Source organism: Halichoeres trimaculatus, unplaced genomic scaffold (assembly GCF_033239565.1).
Source record: "Halichoeres trimaculatus isolate MK-OKI-2021-1 unplaced genomic scaffold, fHalTri1.1 fHalTri1_scaffold_15, whole genome shotgun sequence".
Lineage (NCBI taxonomy): Eukaryota > Metazoa > Chordata > Actinopteri > Labriformes > Labridae > Halichoeres > Halichoeres trimaculatus.
The window spans coordinates 6,278,750-6,285,604 of record NW_027437193.1 but is presented as its reverse complement, the minus strand read 5'-3'; positions in this window follow the sequence as shown (position 1 = coordinate 6,285,604).

Below are 6,855 nucleotides of genomic sequence, written 5' to 3'. Positions count from 1 at the left end.
TGCTGCCACAAGATTTGCCCTGAGACCTTGTGCATTATCTGCAGTCACTCAAGTTCCCTCTGAAGCCCATCTAATCTGAGGGCTGTAATCCTCCTATTAGCCCTGCAACAGTCTGCTAGCTACATCTGCTGACCTGCCTGCAGAGCGCCCTGCCAGCAAGTCCAACCCCCTCCCAGCCCCACCCTCTGCAGGCCCCCACCACCCCCAGGATCCTATTAGCTAAGTCCTGGCTATACAGCACTTTAAAGGGATGTGTTGGAGGTAATCCGCACGTTTAGAGTTTTACCCTCAGCAAACCTTGCCTGTAAGCATCCCGGACAATACACCCTAAGTGCTAAGCCTATTAGCCTCCATTAGCTCCCAGGATGTCCTAAAAACACCTTGAGGATAAATCTGGGGATTCAATCGGTTTATGTGGAGCTATGTAGCGCGAACACATGCACCCTGCATCCGCCTACTTCTCTGCCAAAGTCATAAAAATCAGTATCAGCAAATGGGAAGAAATGTAATTCAACATTTATGTCTGTCTAATTCCTAAGTGGGCTCTAAGCCCTGAGCTGCTGGGTATTAATGATTCACACTTTCTAGGGTGCTAGAAGCTGGACTTCAAGATTACTGGACTTTGTTTGTGTCAACGTGGAAGTACATGAAGGATGAGTAGGCTGTTATTAGATCATAGAAGTTAAATAATGAAAGTGTAAACCAAGAAATAAACAAAGTGTTAAAACTTGTGTAAAGTATAGTCCGAGTTAAAGAGTTAAGGCACCAGATCTCAAATAATAAATACTCAGCAATCTTTGAAAAACATTTTCCCACAAAGCTCTTTTCTCTTCCACAGTGCAACAATGGTTTTCTCACTGTTTCTCAAAGTGTGATTGTATTCCCCTGACATGTGTCTCCAGTCTTTTCTAAACCATCAGAATATTGGCGTGCCAGCTTGTGTGAAAATTCAAGATATTGCAGAAAATGTTCGACAGATGTCTCGATGAACTCAGCAAGAGAAAAAAACAGACTTAGATGTTGTGCAACTTTTAAGAAAACAAAGTGGCATAAATATGAAATATAAGTGCCACAGTCATCTTTCTTTGTTGGTTATGCAAAACTCTGGGTATGTTTCGTGCAGAAAAAAGGTTTCCAGACTTGTTTTTTTTGAGGCGTTTCAATGTTTACCTCTGTTGTTAGAGTGAGTTAGGTCAAGCCTTCTGTGAAGCTGACTCCCTTGGAGGAATCCTTCATAAGACCGGCTGGATCGCAGCTAAAACTTTGATTAGTTTTTCTTTTAAGTCTCTTAAGTCATCCTGTATCCTGAGACTTAACTACTGTAACTCTGCCTCTCCAAATCAGACCTCGTCAGGAATCCTTCACCATCTCAACGACTTCAAGTAGCATTTTGGCTTTTTCCTTTCTAACTGAGCGTATCTGTTTTCTTACCAGATACTCTTCTCATATTTCCTCGACAGGCAAGGGCCACATCCCAGCTGCCAAATCCTGGGATTGGACTGGTTGGATTTGCTGTTGCCTGGTTAATCTCATTATAAGAATGAATTAAAGGGAAAAAGTGCTGACGACTTAGATGGAGTCCTGAGGAGGTCATATCAGACAAGACAGAAGTATTGTCTAGTCCTTCTTAATCCTCTCTCAAACAACAAACACATGCTAAAACCAGGTTTACTCTGCATGTTGCATGCAGCAGATTAAACTTTACGAGGGTTGTTTATTAAACCCCGGGATGTGTTGATTTCATAAACACAAAGAGTCAAAAACTCAAATGACAAAATGTGGAAACGTTATGAATTATTGTACAGGAAGGAGAGAGTAGACACATCATACAGTTTCCTGCAAATTCAGAACAAAATGTAAGTAATCATAGCTTATTTTCATAATATCCTACAATTTGTGCTAATTATGAGGCTAATTATCCAGATTTCAAGGTTGTTCCTAATAATCGCATAGGCCTTTAGTTTAATCATAAGCTGAGGGATCTGCAGCCTTTCATGCGCTTTTCTGCCTACGAGACACATGAGACTTACTGTTTGACAGTTTCACATTGTTTTTAGGAAAGTAGAGATATTTTTCAGGGTTACTTTGACATGAAAGTGCAACATTATCCCATTTTTCTTCTTTAATTAGATGTAAGTTGTTTGAAAAAAAGATTTTGTGTTTTTTAAGAGCGCCAGAGTAAATGCAACAAAGTGCAAACAAATAAGAAATGTGTGAGAAGAATGTTGGAAATAAAAGTTTTGACTCACCTGATGTTCACACCTGAAAGCAGAGCCTGAGATTGTTTTTATATCACTTCAGAAAAAGTCAAAAGTGTTGTAAAAAGTCTTCAGACTCGTCTCAGACAGTCTCTCCTCTGTGTCTCCCTCAGGTCCGACTGACCGGCCTCCCTCCAACTCGCCAACTGTCCGCTGCCAGCTAACTGCCTTAACTAAAAAAGACCTTTTAAATACCGATTCATTTCATCTCCATTAGCTGGCCTTATCTCCTGCGGTAAGCCCTCCCTGTACTGACATCACCATGATCTCCCTTCCAACTGCTTGCTGCACCTTGCAACTGATGTGTAATTACTGCAGCAGCCCTGGCCCTAAGCATGGAGTGCTAAACCTCTTTCATCGTTTACCTCACTAATCCCTTGTTAGCACTTTAGACCATAGTTAAGACACCTAAATGCTTAGCTTCCTTTTCCAGTGGCAAAATGGCCAACCCCTCCTGAACCGCTCTGAGGCCACATGCAGAGCAGCTTGGTGATGCAGTGTGTAGATTTTACAAAATCCAAGAGATCAGCTTTGTTTTTGTTTTTCCTCACATGTCCAGTTGGCTTGTCACAAGTATGGAGCACACCAGGGTGCCAAAAATGTTGACCCAAACATGCTCTGTGGTAATTTGCCAGAAATCCGACTAAATGTTGGCTGGATCATCCTCTCAGACCTCTTAATCTGACAGTTTGTGCTCACCCACTGATTATAGCATGCAGGCCTGTGCTTCTGTGAATGATGTTTTTCTTTAATGCGTGGAGAGCAGGAAGGAGGGCTCAGCGAGAGGGGAGATTCTGCTGAACATATTGTAATTGTCACCAACACTTTAGTCCTACTTTAATGTTATACTCCCTTTCAGCAGACTGTCTGCTACAATTTGGTGTTAGTTGCAGGTTTGTACGATAATTTGTTTCCTGACAGTATTGAAAATGATGATGACCCAGTTCATATTTCATATTCTGGATCTTAGTATCCAGAATATTGCCAGGATCTGGATCATACTTTTACACCTGTCAGAAATTATGGTGACCTTGTCTTGTATTGTTTTGCAAAGCAATCCGACCATTTATGGTGGAGTTATATACACATATGGTGAAAACGGGCCTATCTCACAATGATAAAGAATCCTTTAACAAAATCCTGGATCCAGACGGTGATTCAGATCACCTCCAAAGTTTAATCACTTCTTCCTTATCCCATTTTGAACATTTCCTGAAAATTTCATCAAGATCTGTTTGTTACTTTTTGATTTATGCTGTTCCCAGACAAACAAACAGACAAACGCATCTCTGGTATGCACATTCTGCAATATGCATTAAACAATATATGCTGTTTAATGATGATGTCTAAACTTAAAATAACTGCATTAAATGTTGCATTACACATAGATTAGCATCAAAACACAAGCATATTGACTGCTCACGCATTAGCACTATGCTAGCTTTGGAGCATTGAAGAGCAAGAGCCAAAAAAAAGGCTGCTCTCATAAAGGGTTTCCTAAAGTAAAAAGCTGTTTGCTCAATTCAAAACCTTTTAATCAGCATCATTAAATCAGAGCTACAACTGAAAATCCCTTAATATAAAAACAAGTTGTCTGCTTGCTCCCTACATCTATATAAAAAAATCACAGCTCTACCAATGAGCGCCTCAGTCCTTTTCTTTTTTTATTTTCAATTTTTCCATTTTTTAAGGTCCCATATTATGCAAAGCCCACAAAATGTGATATTTGATGACAAAACCTGTACTTCATGGTGTTTGTGAATGAAAAATTCTGACCTAAAACGAGCTGTTTGGATTTTGGGGATTTGCTGACATCAGTGATTCCCTTTTTTTGACCAATCAGGAGGAAGTCTGACCTGATTGGTCCACGTGAGCAGATACCCCGTATCACCTCCCCGCCTACTTCCCTCCCCGCTGCTGGAGAGAAATCTCATCTCTCCAGCAGTGGGGAGGGGAATGCCAAAGTTAAAGAGCCATCACTGCTCTGTTTTTGGCTGTAAACAGCCACATAGTTCCATACACAAGCTTCCCATCTCGGAAGAAGACAAGACTAAGTGGCTGGAGTTCATTTATCAAGGAAATGTTCCAGCTACACTCAGTAAAACTGTGCATGTGTGTGCTAGTCACTTCAAAGCCGACTGCTTTTCCAACTTTGGACAGTACAACAGAGGGCTAGAGAACAGACTGGTCCTGAATCCAGGCGCATTACCAACCATCCTCCAACAAACCTGGGACCCTGGAAATGTGAGTATTTTAAATGCTGTGTGCTGTGGAGCAGATGTACGAGCTTTTCCTGTGTCCCCCCTGTCTCTGTGTTGGATGCTAACTTTAGCTGCGGTTATCCTGTTGTTTTAGCCTGTAATATTACGGTAAATGAGCTTTGCTGTTTTCTCAACATTGTGCACTCGGAGCTTGTGACGTGGAAGAGCGGGGCGGTATCAGCGGTGGCTCATTTACATATGAAGGCCACGCCCACTAAATCAGAGCGTTCTGAACAGAGGGGCTATGAGAGCCTGGAAACAATGCTGCTGTGCTTGATTTATTGGCTTTTTGGAACAAAACATGTTACAACCATTTCATGAAGACATCAATGATCCATATTAAACTGCATGGACCTTTAAATTAATCACTACATTAACCTTATTCAAGATCCCCTGTTGCTGTAACCCCGTCACCTGAGAAAAGTGAAAGCAACAAATCATCAAGATCATTATTAAGAGTGAGAAAATGGATGGAAGTGGTGTTTTGCATTCATTAGTGGTTGCCTATAAGGAGGGGCTGATTTCCTATGATGCCTAACACTTTGGTGAAAAAAGCTTTCCACCTTTCTTTTCTCACCTGACTTCAACACTGGTCTCAAAGCCCTTGTTTGCAAGAGTATCACATCTTAAACATGAAATAACACATTAACATTGAGCTTCTCCAAAAAACAAAGACATGACTGTAAATTCACATAATAAGAACTCACTATAGAAACAGAAACTGTGTTTGGAAATGTTACCTGACGTGCATTTTAGGGGGTGGGTGGTGGGTTGAGGTACTGCTGTTCCTTTCACAGCCTCACAAGGCAAAAATGTGGGCTTTGTCTTCTCTTGTTTGAAAACTTGTTGCTTAGTGTGTTGATGTGTGTGTGTGTGTATGTGTGTTTTGCCAGGTTGAAATTACCCTCAGGTAATGGTGCGGCTCATTATTCTGCTTTTTACTCTCTGTGAAAATTGTAGAGTATCACACATATATGCTTGTTACAGTATATACATCCCAGCCACTCTCACTGCCTAAAGCAAAAGGTGTGTATGTGTCTGTGTGTATGTGTGTGTGTATTTTCGTAGAGCTATTTCATACCATGCAGTGGTTTGACCATTACCTATAATAAGCTTTGCTATTTGCTGTTTCTGACCACCATACATCACTTTTTCATTTTTCAAACTCAGGAAAAGTACTATAAGCTCATATGATCTAATAATAGAAGCAATAACAGAGTTTAAAAAGCCCTTTTAAAATAATGTATTCAAAACTGCACTTTAGTATAAGACGTATCAGCCTCTAAATTTACTTAGATCATATTCATGTACTGAGGGGCTAAAACCAGCTGCTTGGGGATGAGCATGTGATCTTTGTACACATCATTAGTCCCATAGCATAATTGCCAGAGTCATAAAATATAAGAATTAAATTTATTATTTTGTCGGCCTCATAGCATGATTTTCAGAGTCAAAGAACTTAAATAAAATAAATGATTTAATGATAATAATATTTATTTTATGAAAATAAAATTATAAACAGTTAAAAAAAATATAAATATATATGTCTATATGTCTTTTCTGAAAAATTGAGACACAATTTAGAAAATTATGCTAATATTATATAAATATTCATACTTAAGCAAAAGCTAGCTACATCGCTAGATTCTTGTGACATGGTACCATTAATCTGAGGATTGCCGGAAAAATTATAGTTAAATGGAGATACTTCTTTTACTCTTTATTTTCATTTAAGATTAAAAATAAATAAATAAATAAATAAAAACAAAAGAAAGCAACACCCCAGCAAACCCCCCCGAAAAAAACAAAAAAACAACAACAAATGAATAAATAAATAAAATAAAATAAAATAGAAATAAAATAGAAATAAAAATAAATAAATAAATAAAAAATGAAAAAACAAACAAAAAAACAAACAAAATCGGCAACAAGAACAGCAACTTTTGCATTGTTTTGTCACTTATCGGCCAACGTAAAAAGTAAATTTAATTCCATATTTATCCTTATTTTAATGTTAATACACTTACAAACTGCAAAGTAATATAACAAAAAAGCTATTACTGGTTGAAACTTTAATAAAGCCACAGAAGTGACAACATCAGCAGACACATCAGGAGAGTTACCCCACTTTTAGATTTATTAACAGCTCAGGATCAAGAAAGAAACATAATTTTTTAAAAGACAAACAGGACAGAAAAAGTATTGCTGATAAAGAGGAGAAGAATTAAGAGAACAGAGCATTAGAACATCTAAACCTCTAATTAGAGACTCTCCCAGGTGTAAGCTTTTTATAAGGGATTTCAGTCCATGTTGTTTGCACCCAGCATTATAGTGTC